Genomic DNA, 18,421 nt, shown 5'->3' on the forward strand with positions numbered 1-18,421 from the left:
GGCTCAAACTTGTGTCCCCTGCATTGTCAGGCAGATTTTTAACCACTGCGCCACCAGGGAAGTCCCAAAGTAATATATTTTAGCTCGGTACACGATTTGCCAAACTCCCTTGCTGGTTAAGGTTATATTTCTAAGGTCTGCGCATGGTGTGGGCAGAAGCAATGCCTGCAAGTTCTAAGTTGTGCCCGTAAAGGGAGCATATCGTCCCTCTTTTCTGTTGCAGAGAAGATATGATGGTGAGAACTGGAGCAGCCATCTTAGACCATAAGATAAAAGCTACCTGTTGAAGATGGCAGAGCAACAAAATAGAGACCCTGATGAATATGGACCAACCACACAGACCATGGAACACTTTTCAGGTTTTCATGTGAGAGAAATAAATGTCTATTATGTTCAAGCCACGTTACTCTGTTTTTCGTTGCTGCAATGTCATACTGCGTGCATGGTGGGCATACACACACATACGCTCATGCTATAAATATCTCATGTTAAAAACAAACTTATTAAACTAAAAACTAAAAAATAATCTACCTGTGTTAAATCTTAAGATAGAAAACAGAAGCAGAAGAACCTAAGATATCTTGGTTTCTTCCTTAACCTCCTTGGTTTTTGAGCAGCAAGTTTGAAACAAAACAGCCTCACCCTTAATGATTGCTGGCCTTGATTCCTACTTGTTAAAGGAGTAAAATATAAGATTTAAAATACTGTGAGGCTACTAAAAATAAAACATACCAAGTGACCTAATGCACCTCACAGATTACACAAAAAAGAGAAAAGTGGAAGGTATCACCAAACACAAACTATAAAATCATCTTTAAAATTAATATCCCACCTCACTATGATGTGAGGCAGCAACAGAGATAAATTTATACAAAGAAACAAGGCTTACTTCAAGGTGATTTCTGCCCATTTAGATCTAACTTTCCAAGTTACTTTTAATGTGCCACATTGGTATGTCTTAAGGAGGCAATGAAATCAGTTAACAAAATCCTCACACAAATATATTTATAGACAGACTAAAGATAAATGATAAACGTTAGAGAAAAAGAAAAATCTAAAACCCCCAATATCAGCTTCACTTCTATAGAAATCAGTTATTTTTAGGAACTAATGAACTAATGATTTATAAATGAGTAAAAATGAAATCTGTAGTTCTTCAGAGAATAGATATACTTCAGCAAATTAATCTAAAAATTATTCTCCTGAAGTGCTTAAATACCTATGTATATAGTTACTTTTGTCAATATGTCTGTTTCTTACAGACACAAGGATCGTAACATTTCGTCTAAAATTTTAAATTTGCCCTTCATAGAGTACATAGTTTCTGCGTACAGTATCTGTCTTATCTTTTCAAAAGCATACATTATTTTTTCAAACATTCCACATTCTCCTTTTGGTCAGGCTCTGACTGGCAAATATATGTACTAGGTGAAAAGAGCATGAAAATCTAGACATCTACTTATTTTCTAGTATAAGCATCAAGAGATTTTTCAATGGATTTTAACAGAATAAGACATGCCAGACCGCTAGGCTTTCAGGCCAATTGTAATACTAACCATGAGTTCATACGAGACAACTAACCCCACGGTCCCAAGCTCAGGAGGCTCCCTTCTTCGTAAGAGAAAACTAAAATCTTAGGAACACTTAAGTTACTTAAAATTTAAGATTTTTCTACATCAGATATTCTAGAAATGATTCACTGGCAGCAAACCAGAGCAAAAGATTAAGATTTACAGGGTGGCTTTCTGTTCTTAATGTGTGCTTAACAGCAGAGGCAAATGAAAGCAGAAGTCACAAACGAAAGTATTTCAGAAATCTGAAATCTTTGAAAGAGATGTTCTTTAAAACAATTGTTCAATGAGGAGTCAACTGGTAGGCAAGACAAGATGGCAATTAAGAAGAACACGGCTATGACCCAGCAATCCCACTCCTGGGCATATACCTGGAGCAAATCATAATTCAAAAATATACATGCACTCCAGGGCTTCCCTGGTGGCGCAGTGGTTAAGAATCTGCCTGCCGATGCAGGGGACACAGGTTCGAGCCCCGGTCCGGGAAGATCCCACATGCCGCGGAGCAACTAAGCCACTGAGCCACAGCTACTGAGCCGGCACGCCTAGAGTCCGCGAGCCACAGGAGAGCCCACAACACTGAGAAGCCTGCACACCACGACGAAGAGTAGCCCCTGCTCGCCGCAACTAGAGAAAGCCCGCGCACAGAAACGAGGACCCAACGCAGCCAAAAATAGATGGATAAATGGATAAATTTATAAAAAAAAAATATATATATATATATACACACACACACAGGCACTCCAATGTTCACTGCAGCACTATTTACATAGCCAGGACAGGGAAGCAACCTAAGTGTCCATCAACAGAGGAATGGATAAAGAAGATGTGGTACATATATACAATGGAATATTACTTGGCAATAAAAAGGAACGAAATAGTGCCATCTGCAGAGAAGTGGATAGACCTAGAGACTGTCATACAGAGTGAAGTAAGTCAGAAAGAGAAAAACAAATATCGTATAATATCGCTTATATGTGGAATCTAGAAAAGTGGGTACAAAGGGAGACACAGGTGTAGAGAACAAACTTATGGATACCAAGCGGGGAAGGTAGGGGTGGGATGAATTGGGAGATTGGGATTGGCATATATACACTACTATGTATAACACAGATAACTAATGAGAACCTACTGTATAGCACAGGGAACTCTACTCAGTGCTCTGTGGTGACCTATACGGGAAGGAAACCTAAAAAAGAGGGGATATATGTATACATATAGCTGATTCACTTTGCTGTACAGCAGAAACTAACACAACATTGTAAAGCAACTATTCTCCAATAAAAATTTAAAAAAAAAAAGAACATGGCATGTTTCTGCTCCGCCTCGTCCTCTATCTTTCTTATTCTTTTACAATTGGAAAAAGGGGTAGACCTGAAACCCAAATGAAATGGTAATATGTGAAAAATACATATCATTATGTGACCCCCACCATATTCACCTTAAACCACAATGATTTAACTATTCTTATAGTGACAAGCCAAAGGTCCTAAAGTACAGAAAGAACTCAGTTCTGCATATAACTAACATTAAAATGGTGCTTACAAATGGCTATGTAGGGATCCACAGACCCTAATCCAATTCCAAAACTTAAAAGCTCAGAAGGCCTAAAACTGTGTGCGATGGGGGGAGAAGGGTCGTATATGTAAATGCACCGGGTGGCAAAACATGACCTGAAATGACTAGTTTTCATTTCTCCCACTTAGTGTAACTATTTGTTTCACTGGAGAAATAGTAGGCTGCTTAATTACTAGGCTCTACCTTAGACCTCACTGGGGGTATTGTGTTCAGTGGGTTATACACTGTGTTGTTTTTTTTTAACATTAATCCATTCATTTTATATTTAAGTTCACAAGTCACATCCACATTACGTCCCTAGTAAAAATTCTGAAAGTCCTCAGTAAAAAGCAGGAAAAGGTCACCTCCATAGGAGTGTCTGTCTATGGGCCCATGTTTGCTTTCCAACCCCCAAAAGAAACACCTGACCCAGGACCCTCTGGGAAAATCAGCCTTTGATTCAAAGAGATGCGTGTTCGGTGATGATTATTACAGCCCTAGCCATACCATCAGCCCCCGGGGAAGTCTATAACGGAGGCAGGCAGCCAGGAGGAGAGAACCTTCCTCTCACCAGGAATTAACTAGCTCCAAGCAAGAGATGGGTGACTTGGTGCCAGGGGGAAAGACAATTTAGCCATTGTGTTCACGATGAGCATTCCCATTCACTCGTGGAAGCCCTTCAGTGTCACTGGTGCCTGGAACCAAATGTCATCCTCCCAGGCTGTAGCTGGGATGGTGGGTCGGCCACGGGGTAGGGTCACAGCCAATCTGTGGCCCAGGCTGGGCACTCTATAGTTGAGCTTGGGTCAAAACCAGTCTTCTCCACAGTCGTGGTGACCCTGTGCCATGACGATGGTGCCCACGAGTGGAAGAACCTTCAGCTCTCTGAAGGCATCAGCCATGAAAATGGCTCGGAAGAGGCGCCACAAAGAAGCTGCTGTGCTCAGGCTCGGGTCCACGCTGTTGGGGACCAAGCGAGACAAGTCAAGTTCGTAGAACTCCTCGGGACTGAGGGCATTGCCCCCAAGGAGGGTCAGCACCCGTGGTACTAGTGTCCGGGCAAAGAGACCCTCCAGGTGGCTGAGGACGCTCTCCAGTTCTGCCAGGGTTTGCTGGCATTTCCTGCTGCTCGCCTCACCAGTGGCCCGAGGTTTCTTCTTCACCACGTCCTCCGCCAGAGACTGCGGCCAGGGGCTGCACTTCCGGCTCCGGGGCGTCATCACGACCTCCTCCCCACTCTCCATGTGGTTTGCATCTGTGTTACCTTTTAAAATCTAAAAGATTTTGAAACACATCTGGTCCCAAGGATTTCAGAGAAGGAAGTGTGGACCTGTATCAACTCAATCACCCTTATCACAACCCTCTGAGATGGGAGTTAATTTGCAAACGAGGTTTAACTAAGGGTTAAGGAACCTCCTCAAGGTCAAAAAGTTGGTAAGTGTTGAAGCTGAGATTTCAATTCAAGCAGCTCAGAGCCTGGAGTCTTAACATTATGCTATGCAGTCTTGTCTTCTCTCTTTTATAGCAACCAGATGAATGAGGTTTTGGATTTTCTAGTCATAATTACCAAAGTTATTCATGCAGGACACACAAAAATCTTAAAAACCATATTGAGGCTTCAGGAAAAGAACAATAAGTACTGCATTTTAGGAAAAAGACTGGGCCTATATTTATGCCTGTATTTCATAAACCACACCCACACAGCGCATTGCTCCAGATCAGCGTTGTGGGTACAGGGCAGAGCTCGAACGCGCTCCGTCACAGCCATCCTCGGTTATCAAGGAGCCATTGCCAGTGGGTGTGGCGGAAGTTGTCTAAGCACACGCTTTTTTTCAATCGCCCCTACTGTCACAAGTGGATGTTTCAGGGGACATTAACATCGACACTATGATTGAAGAAAAATTATTATGGGGGGTTAAAAAAAGGTCACGATTAAGAGTCATCGCATCCGTGGTGACAGTTCCCTGGAAACCTTAATTCAGTTACTAATATCATCCCCAAAGCCATCCTGACCTTCCCTCTTCTCTCCGCAGGAAACTTAACAGGTCTCTTACTTGGTGCCCTCCCACTCTTGACAGCAGGCTCGGGCTCAGGCCCAGCTGGAGCCCTCAGCCCCGCTACCAAGATGGCAGCCGGAGGGGTTTCCCGCCACCGGAAGTGCAGCTGCACACCCGACACAGCCTCCGGCGGTGGGGACTGCTCTCCGGTGCCGCATGCATCGGTCGAAGGAAGAGAAAGGCAGACGGCAGACCGAGGGCCTAAGGGGCACCATCTTTAGCAAAACAGGGAAGACGGCAGGAGTAGGGAGAATGTAATTAAGATGAGAAGGCTGTGACCAGCCGGGAGGGTTTACAGAAACAAGATACAGTGCCACCAACGGCGCATTTGGGAGCCGCCAGAGTCAGAGGAAGCGAGAAGAGGGAAGAAAACCTTCAAGGGACACAGGAGTGCTACAGAACGAAGGGCAAAAGGGAAAAAAGAGATGAGGACCTGGAAGTGCAGAGAATGAGAAAAGGGAGTGTGAAGAATCTCAAGTGTTTTATTTCATTTTCTGGCTTACTTATGCCTGTATCACCAGAGGGAACATTTGGCATAGTAAAGGTCCAAAGAGGTATCGTTCAAAATTAAGTCACTACTTGCTCTTAGTTCAGTAATTTCCCATGTTTTTCTATCCAAGTTACTTGTTTCTCTAATATGTGTAGTCTATAGGAGGCTGATCACGTTGTTTCTGATATGATTAAGAGGATACACGAATAAATAAACACTACAGTGGAAAATCTCCCAAAACATTAGATTTTTTTTCTATTTTTGGAGGGTTCATTTTTTCCACCTTTAACAGCAAGGAGACAATCTTGATACTACCTAGCGTCTGTAACAGAAAAAGGACAGAAACTAGGCATTATGATGGAAAAAGTGAAACACTGGGGAGTTGAAGAGCTCCACCACCTTATCCATCTTTCTAGACTGTTCAGTCTCTGGAACATTTCCATTAATGGGCAAGAAACATCCTAGTGCACTATGTACACCTGTTATTTGTAAACTCTATGACATGAATCATGCTTTCCCCACAATCTGGTCTACTGAACTTGACTTTTTTTCTATCAGCCTAATACCTGTGCCAAGTTTGAGGTCTGCAATTTTAGCTACACAATGTTCCACTGCTTTTTCTACCCTGGTTAAAAATTTCCCTACTGGTTTTGCTGAAAATCAAGAAGAAACAATATACCAGACCTATTAAAAGCAAGTTAAAGAACAATTTAAAACCCTAGCTTTTTAGAGTACATCCGAATCCCCTATTCGTGTACACTCAGACACTCAAAAATTATTTGATCATTATGGTTAGTGTGAAAAATTGATAATTACTATAGAAAACAAAGCAAACAAAATAACAAGTGCTGCCGCAAATGTGAAGAAACTGGAACGCTTCTTCACCCTTAGTGGGAATGCAAACTGGTGTAGCTGCTATGGAAAACAGTATGGCAGTTCCTCAAAAAATTACACATAGAATCACCATATGATTCAACTATCCCACCTCGGGGTATATATCCAAAAGAACTGAAAACAGGATCTTGTAAAGATATTTGCACACCCACGTTCATAGCAGCATAATCCACAATATATCCAGGAGGTGAAAACCATCCAAATGCCCATCAACAAATGAGCGAACAAACAAAACGAAATGTGGTCTATACATACAATGGAATATTATTCACCTTTAAAAAGGAAGGAAATCCTGTCACATGCTACAACATGGATGAACCTGAGGACATTATGCTCAGTTGAAAAAAGCCAGTCACAAAAAGACATACTGTATGACTCCACTTACACAGGATTACCTAAAGTAGACAAACACACAGAAACAGAAAGTAGAATGGTGGCTGCCAGGGGCTGGAGGGAGGGGGGAAATGGGGAGTTGTTTAACAGGTACAGAGTTTCAGCTTTGTAAGAAAAAAAGTCCTGGAGATCTGTTGCATAACAATGTGAATATACTTAACGTTATTGAACTGTACATTTGAAAATGGTTAAGATGGCAAATTTTGTGTTTTACCCACAATTAAAAAAATTTTTTTAATTATATAAAAGAAGAAACAATTAGCAAGAGAGAAGCAAATTGAAGATTACCTCTACAGAAGAACTTTTTTCTTGTAACTTTCAGAATGTCAAAAGATTTCTAACAACATTCCTTTGAGACGTTCACTGCAAGTCAGCCTATTTAAGGTTCTCTTAGGTCCTATTGTAAAAGGTTCCTTGTAAACCATGAATCAGTGTCTCCACATCATTATGCTATCCTGAGAAAGGACTCCCAAAGGAGAAGATATTGCTTTATGAATTATCAAAACTACTTTTAACTTCTTAGAAATTGCCGACTCATGACTCCTCCAACTCAGCTGTAAGATTCGACAGGAAACATAGAAGAACACATTCTTTCCTTCTGGCTTTAGGATTAAAGTGATTTACTTTTAACTGACGCACCCATAAAGTTTATCCTCCAAACATTATTTCACATTAGTGACTGATCACAGCTCACATTAACTTCAACTAAAATTAGGTCAAAATAACCACTAGTATTACAGTATCAGAGTATGTTTGACACTTCCAAGTAAATTCAGATATTCCCCCTCTACAAACAGACATTTCAAATAAGACCGTATCTTTCTATTTCTAGCTCTGTATATAAATACAAACTTGACATAGACAGTGGCACATCTAGGCTATTTAATAATATATATCATTAATACAAAGGGAAAGAAAAACATAAAAAGGTAGAGTAGTATAGTCTGTACTTGAAATACCTCTCCCTTCACTCCACCCCCATGTGTGTTAGGATAAAGAAGTAAAATAATTTAATTCCAACTGCAGAAGTAAATGGTAATTCTTAATCCTCTGTGAAAGGTAATCAGCTACACCTTTTTTTTCCGGCCGCACCATGTGGCTTGTGAGATCTTAGTTCCCCAACCCGGGCCCTTGGCAGTGAGTGCAGAGTCCTAACCACCGGACTGCCAGGGAATTCCAGTTACACCTTTGCTTGAATAAGTGTTTCCTCTACCAAGTCACTTAGAAGTTTCAGGTAAAATGGCATTCTTGGCTGCTATCGTCTTCCCTACCCCTTGCAATAAGGACCACCATCAACTTCTGGTTCCACATACTGTCAGTCCACTTCACTGCACAGGTAGGACAGATGGGGCAAATCTACTTAGTTATACTCTGTATCTGATAAAGGTTATAATGACCACCCTAAAACTCGGGAAGGAGAAGGGTAAGACTAGCAGTTGGCTCAGAAATTTTACAATTATTTAGAGAACCCTGTTGATTAGTTTTTGTTTTTTGTGGGTTTTTTTTGCTGTATGTGGGCCTCTCACTGTTGTGGCTTCTCCCGTTACGGAGCACAGGCTCCGGACGCGCAGGCCCAGAAGCCATGGCCCACAGGCCCAGCTGCTCCGCAGCATGTGGGATCTTCCCGGACCAGGGCACGAACCCGCATCCCCTGCATCAGTAGGCGGACTCTCAACCACTGCGCCACCAGGGAAGCCCCTGTTGATCAGTTTTTATTTTAACAAAAGCCACTAGGCTATTTATCAGCAAGGGAAGAGGAAGATGGGAATGAATAGTAAGCAAATAAATATCTAAAATTGTGCTCTAAGACAAACGTCCATAATAGATAAACCATTTCCTAAGCAAAAACAACAGTTTGGTTTTTTTTTAAAGCACTCGGAGTTCAACACAAAATTCTTCTGAAGTGAACTTGCTTATCCAAATGGCAGGCTTTGATAATATCAATTTTAACGTTTGACCTATAATCCCAACAACTCAGAGTTCAACACAAAATTCTTCTGAAGTGAACTTGCTTATCCAAATGGCAGGCTTTGATAATATCAATTTTAACGTTTGACCTATAATCCCAACAACTCCAGGTCAAACTGCTACACATACCATGACGAGGAGTATAAACGTATAAAGGTTCATTATTTATTCAATTCAAATGTTCTTACTTATTCAAATGTTCAAGAAACATTAAATCCCATGAGCAAGGATCTCTGCTGGTACAAAGTCCAATCGTATGAATTCAACACAATGAATCCATCTTTCTTTTGAAAACAAAAACACAAGCAAACCATAACTGCATGAAAAAATGTAAGGGCACCAGCAAGCTGTGGCAACCACATATCCCAGCCTTGGAGAAGCAGGGAAGCAGGATGACTGACATGTGCTGAGAAAGCTAATGTAGTCCTAAGTGACAGTAATGTTAGATAAAGGAATGTAATGGTGCCAACATGTTCTGCATAGAAGGACTGTACTCAGAGCACAAAATCCCATCTGAAGACTTCCCAGAGAAGAGCAATCAGGTCAGGAAATCAACTGGAAACTATGGCATATAAAAATGGTTGAACAAAGTAGAGATGTTTATCCTGAAGGGAAAAATACAAGGCTCAGGAGAAATTTGACAGCACATTTAAAATATTTACAGCTGCCCTGTACAAGGAGTAGGTTAATTATGTTGTCATCCAACTAGGCAGGAATAGTACTGAGCATGGAAGTCACAGTTCTAGGAGGGCAGAACCACGGAAACTGTCCCTATTAAAATGGTCTACCTTGGAGAATAGAAAGCTCCTGGCAGCAGGAAATGTTTAAAGTGTCCAGAAAAGTGAAAAGAAAACCTGGAGTAATTACTTTTCCGAACCTCTAAACATCTTCTGGTGCCAGGAGCTTTCTATTCTCCAAGGCAGTCTGTTTCACTATGAACAATTATTTTCTTCAAAAGAAAAATGGGGATAATTATTGGAAATAACTAAATTCCAAATAAGGACTTAAGGAAATGTCAGAAAAATTGTTGCTTCTTCCCTGAATTTATCCATATTCCAAACATTTTTTCTATCTTGAATCAATATATCGCTGACTTAAATAATCTAACCAAAGACTGTTTTTCTCCCAGTCACCAACTTACCTTTGAAACCTCTTCAAGATTATTCCTGATATAGTCTTCCCTAACTCATCACTCCACCACCACAAACACACAACCACACAGACTGTGCACATATCCCCATTGGCTGCTGTCTCTTTAATCTGTGTATATCATCAGCACAGTACTCACTGTCCCATAAGGATTACTGACATGAACAGAATTCCAAGTTACAGCAAAGACTTTGAATTTAGAAAGTCATGTACCATAAAGTACTAGCACTACTCAATTAGAAAGGTCTATGAAATTTATGAAAGAATTAAGTAAATCAAAAAGCTATGCACCTTATATCCAGAGAAAACCATAACTCGAAAGGATACATGTGCCCTGCAGATACACGTTCACTGCAGCAGTATTTACAATAGCCAAGACACGGAAGCAACCTAAATGTCCATCGACAGATGAATGGAAAGAGAAGATGTGGTACGTACACGTACACGCACGCACGCACGCGCACACACACACACACACGAATACTACTCAGCCATAAAAAAGAATGAAATAATGCCATTTGCAGCAACATGGATCTAGAGATTATACTAAGTTAAGGTAGTCAGACAGAGATAGACAAATATCATATGGTATCACTTATATGTGCAATCTAAAAAAAATGATACAAATTAACTTATTTACAAAATGACTTACAAACACAGAAAACAAACTTATGGCTACCATAGGGGAAAGGTGGGGGGGGATGGATAAATTAGGAATTTGGGAGTAACATATACACGCTATTATATATAAAACAGATAAACAAGGACCTGCTATATAGCACAGGGAACTATACTCAATATTTTGTAATAACCTACATGGGGGAAGAATCTGAAAAAGAATACGTGTGTCTATATAATTATATATATAAAACAATCACTGTGCTGTATACCTGAAGCTAACAGAACATTGTACATCGACTATACTTCAATAAAATATTATTTTTAAAAAAGCAATGCACCTAAAAAGACGGCCAGAGAGCATGTGTTCCAACTTGGCGCCTTCACAAGGAGTTAGCAACCACTTGGATGGTATAGATATGTGTCTTCTTTGGACATGTGTCCTTTAGAAACATGTTTTAGGATCTTCTTCATTTTCAGCCTTGCTTAGATTGTAAATTCCTTAAGGACAGAGAGGTCTTCCTTTCCCTGTCCCACAAAAGCCCTCCTTAGGAGCTGCTTAAATGAAATTCCATAAACTGCTCACAAATAGCTTACACTTGGAGAACTAAATTGTGTGATTGTGTGTGTGTGTGTGTGTGTGTGTGTGTGTGAGATGAGGAATTATTATTTTTGAAAATCTGGTAGAATGAAACACAAAGTTCTTTTTTTCTGTTCTTAGTGGACAGAAGAGACCACTGATAGTAACTCCCTTACCTCCAACTCTCATGTAATAATCCCTGATACACCTGATTTCCTAAGAGTTGAGGAAACTAAAAGCTCCCAGAGTTCTAGTACTGGGTTTAGTACCAATCACAGAATTTCAGAGTTAGAAGGTAACTTACAGACCATCCAGTGTAGCTCCCTCATTTCACTGCTTAGAAAAGTGATGATGCAGGACTCTATAAAGAGTTTTTTCCCTTTTCCTTTTTAAACCACAAACAAAATATGGGCTCACTCACCTCACAGAAGTCACTGCATTGGTTTAGGACCACCTGAGACTCATGACTGCTCAGTTACTTTATTCTTGAAGTAACCCACACTTGGAAGGCATCTCTTAGATAACATGGGTACAATGACAAGTCTTATGTATACCACAGCAAAAATCAGAACACTGGCGTTCTAGGTCAAGTTGATAATTATAATAATAATGACTCAATTATAATAATAGCTATCATTTCATAAACTCCGGCTACACTTAGTTGATTCAATCCTATGCATACAATCGCTCATGTACTCATCTCAATGATCCTGCTACGGCAGATAGAATCACCCGATTTACCCATGAGGCTCCTTATGCCCAAAGACAACACCTCAAAGTGCAGAGTCTGGATTTAAACCCAGGCCTGTCTGACTTCAAAGCCTGTGCACTCTCTGCTGTGCCACTTTAAATACTGTCTTGCAGTTCCTCAGAGCTGTTGCAGTTCTCTAGGACGTTCCCAAGGGTTCGGAAAGGCACACACAATAAAAAGTGGTCTGGTTCACTGCAACAAGCAAGGGCTTAGAAGCCAGGCCCACCAGGCTTAGGAGTGCTGACACCATCACTCACTGGCTCTGAATAACCAGGGCACATAGAATAGAGAGGTATTATGAGAAGCTTAACAGGGCAAATTTTAAGAAATGAAGTCTTACTGAATTAAAGTTATTCATAAATCATCGCCCTTAAAATTCACAGGATTGGATGGAACCTGATAAATCATTCCAAACAATGTATGACAACCCCAGAAATAAAAAACTCACTCCCCCCCCAAAAAAAAATATTTTAAAATCCAAACATAAGAGAACTCTGTATTTTGCCTCCCTTGTGGGTGTTTATTTTGTTTCACAATTAAGTGGCCATTGGAAGAATAAGTTTTTTCAAAGTTCTGGAAAGTCATCTTAAATTAGGCCCCGGAAAGAAATGGAATCTCTTTTAGTAATGACTCTTGTTTTCTTTGAAAGTTCATGTTTGGGTCAGCCAAGTTTTAAACGGTAAAATTATATTGCTGGGTTGTTATTCAAGTTTGGGGGTTGGGTGGGGATGAGGCCGCTAGCTATTTGGATCACTGTAGGACAGCTTATCTGGTTTCTATACTGAAAGAAGGGTCTATTCTTAGGCAAAAGACATCATCATTTTAGAGGAGCAGAAGCGTGCATTGGATTCCTATTGAACAATCCGCATGGGAAGCCTCCAGAAAAGTCTCTCTCTCTCCAAATAAAAGCTGTCTTCAGAGCTTGTGTGATTTTCCTTGAGTCAATGGAATGTCTAGGCTAAAGGGTTCTTCTTTTGTTGTTTTCCTATGTTGCAATATAGCCAGATAGAAAACAATTGTGTAAGGATTTTTTCCCCATTTATTTACTCTTTGCCTTGTTATAACAAGAATAAAGCCACGAATAGTAACAAATAACTGAAACTACCGCTATGTTACGAGTGAGCCAGAAGCTGTATTTGGGGTTTTGGGGTGTTTTTTGTTTTTTTTTTTTTTGCGGTACGCGGGCCTCTCACTGTTGTGGCCTCTCCCGTTGTGGAGCACAGGCTCCAGACGCGCAGGCTCAGCGGCCATGGCTCACGGGGCAGCCGCCCCGCGGCATGTGGGATCTTCCCAGACCGGGGCACGAACCCGCGTCCCCTGCAATCGGCAGGCGGACCCTCAACCACTGCGCCACCAGGGAAGCCCTGTATTTGGTTTTATTACAATAGCTATTACCCTGAACTTAAACTGTTAGTCATATGACTAATATGCAAACCACACTCTCACGCTCTATTAATAAAGCCTATCTGATTTTAATATTACCCTCCGCTTTTAACATAACTACCTTCATGGACGTACTCATCGCAGTCATAGAAGCAAAGGAAGTGTGGGTGACAGGAATGCAAAACAGGTAAGTGACACAAGTTAAGGCAACACTCCTCAATGGATAAAAAACATTTCACTCCAAGGAGGGTTTAAGTAGCCCCTGGCACCAACATCCTCAAGGGACATCAAAAGAAGTCATGAGCACCTCTGTAGTTAGTACTGTCAGCACCACATCAGAGGTCCTGGTGAAGATTTCTTGCTTAAGGGTAAAAATTAATAATAATAATAATGCAAATGAGATGCAGGGCTAACCTGTCTACAGTTTTTCATCTAACCAAAGACTGAGGACACCCTCATCAAAGGGGTGAAAAATCATTACTTTCTTGTTTTTGCGGTACGCGGGCCTCTCACTGTTGTGGCCTCTCCCGTTGCAGAGCACAGGCTCCGGACGCACAGGCTCAGCGGCCATGGCTCACGGGCCCAGCCGCTCCGCGGCATGTGGGATCCTCCCGGACCGGGGCACAAACCCGTGTCCCCTTTATCGGCAGGCGGACTCTCAACCACTGCGCCACCAGGGAAGCCTAAAAATCATTACTTTTTGACCAGAGAGTCAGTTTCAACAACTATAGGCTAATCTGTCAAATTAAAGTTTGGTTCTAAAGAAAAGTGATCTTTGGGACGTTAAATAAAAAATTTTAAGACTCTTTTCTTGACAATAGAACTGTATGATCAGTAATACGTATACTGATAAGCACCCTTATTCAATGAGAGAAGAGAGATGAGATGAATGGAGTAGGCCTTGCTCATTTTAAAACCACTTTCACTTATATATTAAAAGTAAATCATAGGGGGCTTCCCTGGTGGCACAGTGGTTGAGAGTCCGCCTGCCGATGCAGGGGACGCGGGTTCGTGCCCCGGTCCGGGAAGATCCCACATGCCGCAGAGCAGCTGGGCCCGTGGGCCATGGCCGCTGAGCCTGCACGTCCGGAGCCTGTGCTCTGCAACGGGAGAGGCCACAACAGCGAGAGGCCCGCGTACCGCAAACAAACAAACAAACAAGTAAATCATAGGGACTTCCCCGGTGGCACAGTGGATAAGACTCCACACTCCCAATGCAGGGGGCCTGTGTTCCATCCCTGGTCAGGGAACTAGATCCCAAATGCCACAACTAAGGAGCCTGAGAGCTGCAACTAAGACCCGGTGCAACGGGGGGAAAAAAAAAAGTGTTCATTAAAAAAAGTAAATCATACCCACAAATACTTATCCTCCCGCATTGTCATCATCTGCTTTACTTTTCATCATTTTCACTAAGAAAATGGCCTTTTTATTTGTCTTTAAATTTCAGCAGCTTGCACAGTGCCAAGCACATGGTAGACACTTAATATATCTTTTTGGAGTAAGTGAACTATAAGAGATAGGTATTTTTAAAATTCATAGCACTTTCACCCATATCTCAAGAAAAGTAAATGAAGATGACGCAGAGGCTATAATTTGGCCTTTAGGAGAAACTACTAATAGGGTGTTAGTACGTGTCTCTCAAAGATATCCAGACATGAGAATATCTCAGACATGTATAAAAGGATTGTTGCATGATTATTCTACCTTCTCCAATTAGTAACTGAGATAGCTACCAAGAAATCAAACACTAGTCTCTTCATATAACACTTAAATACCACTAGTTTTTTAAATGCTGTCATTTTGTAGCAGGAGGTATTATGGTGATAGAACCGTTTTGTATTTTGACTGTGTTCATACATACCTACATATGTGATAAAATTTAGAAAACTAAATATAAACACACAACAAGTATAACTGGTAAAGTCTGAATCAGGTCACTGGATTAGAGTAATGTCAGGTTTTTGGTTGAGATGTCAGATTTTATACTGCAGTTATGCAAGATGTATCACTGGGAGAAACTAGATGTAGGGTACATGGGGATCTCTCTGTATTATTTCTCACAACTGCATGTGAATCTACATAACAGTACATCATGTGCCTTGGAATAACCCTGATGAGGCAACAGTGTCAGGCTGCAATCCCAGCATTCGTTAATAGAAAAGGAATATCGAGAATACCAATTTAACAATTGCAGTGAATTAATCGGTCCTTATTAAACTACATCTTGAATACAGTGTCTCCAGGAAAACCAGGGAAAAAAAGCCCAAAACACAAAAAACTTAAATCCATTAGTCAATGAAAAGTACCGCTTTGTTGCTTGTGTTGGTTACCAGAGCACATCAGTGGCATTACCGTAAGGGACAAGAATTAGGTCTTGCACCACTAATATGCATATGGTAAATTATCTAACTGCTGTGTGCCTTGCCGGGCTGAGGTTGAACAGAGCCTCTCCACCGGCTCTTACCTTTATTGACCAAAAAATAAAAGAAAATATGGATTTCTGGTGCTTGGGAAACGTGAGGTGGTTTAAAAGAGTGGGAGAGGGCTTCCCTGGTGGCACAGTGGTTGAGAGTCTGCCTGCCGATGCAAGGGACACGGGTTCGTGCCCCAGTCCAGGAAGATCCCACATGCCGCGGAGCGGCTGGGCCCGTGAGCCATGGCCGCTGAGCCTGCGCGTCCGGAGCCTGTGCTCCGCAACGGGAGAGGCCGCAACAGTGAGAGGCCCACCTACTGCCAAAAAAAAAAATAAAAAGAGTGGGAGAAAATGCTGCATGTGTGGATGGGAATCATTCTGTGTTTTTGTTGTGGTAGTGGTTGTTTCTTTGTTTTTAATTCATTACTTTAAGCTCTATTCAAATAAACTATATTTTTAAAAAATGCTGTCATTATTGCATTTCTGTTCATTGATATGACATACTTTGTAATGTACTTTGGGGGAATGGGTCAAAAGTTATTCAACAACTCACCAAAAGATTAGTCCTCTTTATAAGATCTGAAAAATGTGCCAAACAAGTGCATTTCTGGGATATACACCATGAAGCCTCTTCTTTGTTTTCACCTCTCAAATATCTTATTCCACGTAAAGCAGAGAATGATCAAGGCATGCAACTTGTTGTTTCTTATAGAAATACTACAGGTATAGAGCAATGAGTATGATTCTCTCTATACTGCCAACAGTGGCAAAGGGACTTGTGCGATTTCATATTTTTTAAATTTGCCAAGTTTGTGTGTAGACTATATAACCAAACAGTTACAAACAAAAATATTGTTCTATGAATCAAGTTACTAGGGATAGGGCATTTAATTTACAAATTACTGTGATTCAATTTCTTCTAAAAGCACGTTCCCCTCCCCCTCTTTCACTTTAAAAATAGTTTAAAATTCACAAATTGACCTACATTTTGAAAAGGGAAACAACAGCAAACGTATACCACTTTTTAAAGCACGGAAACCTGGAGATAATAGTACCATTTATTGGGCTGCTGAGTTTAGAAACTATGTAGACACCAAGAAGCCAAAACATGAAGGAAAACAACTTCAAGAAATTAATGAAAGGGATCTTGCTGGGTAACCTGAGGCCCCAATTGCTAAGGATGTATTGAGACCTACTATAACTGATTAAACTTTGACTACGAAATAAGATTATAAACTTTTTGTATTTCACTACAAACACTGGGGGACATGTGTATCAATCACTGGATGATGCGGTTAAGGCTTGCAACACTGTCATTTGCTTAATTGTTTTGCTTTTTTAAAAGGGAAAACTAAATACCCTTCCAGGAGGCCTGGATTTCACAGCTTTTAATATAGGCATAATTTAGTTTTGAAAGCACAAAGAAGATACTGCCTGGGGAGTCCAGGAAGGCTTTCTAGAAGCAAGGTATGTGCTCGAAGGCAGAAAGGCGGTCCTGCACAGAGAGCATGGGCACTCCAGCAGCCCCTCACCCCGCGCCAGCCACATGGCCATCCATGTGACTCCACGCACGGGCCGATGGCATAGACCCATCCCACATCCAGACACAATGTTATATGGCAAATCAAGCCACTTTTTTGGACCTCAGTTTCCTTACTTCTGAAAGGAGAAAAGCCTAGACTAGCAACGTTCCTTCCAGTTCTAAAACAGGATTATTACATTTATGACTTTAGCATCATGTCTCCATCCTACCTACAAATAAAACACACTCAGGAAAAAACTCCAATGACATTTTTTTCTCACCACCTTTGACCTGTCTTAGAAGCAGAAGCCAATGCTTTTGTGATTAAGTGTTACTTATGAATTCCCACAGGGCTGAATGTTACTGGTGGGGCTAAACATGGTGGTGACTCCCTCCACTTCCCAAAGCCTACTAGGGCTGCTCTGAAAGTGATGTGAGAAACACAAGGTTGTGAACACATTCAAACTATATATTAAAAGTGTGCATTTCCTTAAAAGAAAAAAAGTCTTACATTCCCACAGTATCTACTTTTTTTAATTTTTATTTCATATTGGAGTACAGTTGATTAACAATGATGTGTTAGTTACAGGTGTACAGCAAAGTGACTCAGTTATACGCATACAAGTAACCATTCTTTTTCAAATTCTTTCCCCATTTAGGTTATTACAGAATATTGAGTCAAGTTCCCTGTGCTATACAGTAGGTCCTTGCTGGTTATCTGTTTAAAATGTAGTAGTGCGTACATGTCAATCCCAAACTCCCAGTCTATCCCTCCCTCCCCCGCTTTCGCCCTGGTAACCATCATAAGTTTGTCCTCTGAAGTCTCCCACAGTACCTACTTCTAAGTGCTTTAAAGCCCTCTCACAGATCACAGTTAACATTAATACAAAGAGATGGGTGGTAGACTGAAAGTACGGTGTCCTACCAAGCCTCTTGGGCTGCCCTACCAATGTTAGATTGATTTATTTGATCTGTGCCGATATTTAAACTTGGACAATACAGAATCGACTCAATTTCTTGAAATGTTATCTCCAGTTATGGCTGGATTACTTAGAGTTTTTCATTCACTCAATAA

General features: G+C 41.0%; 1 protein-coding gene and 1 pseudogene across 5 annotated transcripts in view; both read right to left on the bottom strand.

Annotated features, from left to right (window-relative positions):
- Positions 1–18,421, bottom strand: part of RBPMS (RNA binding protein, mRNA processing factor) — a 185,963-nt gene that overhangs the window by 135,329 nt on the left and 32,213 nt on the right. The window lies entirely within an intron of this gene.
- Positions 3,768–4,348, bottom strand: LOC132512785 (MAD2L1-binding protein-like; annotated as a pseudogene).

Source organism: Lagenorhynchus albirostris, chromosome 21, assembly GCF_949774975.1.
Source record: "Lagenorhynchus albirostris chromosome 21, mLagAlb1.1, whole genome shotgun sequence".
In the NCBI taxonomy this organism is placed as follows: domain Eukaryota; kingdom Metazoa; phylum Chordata; class Mammalia; order Artiodactyla; family Delphinidae; genus Lagenorhynchus; species Lagenorhynchus albirostris.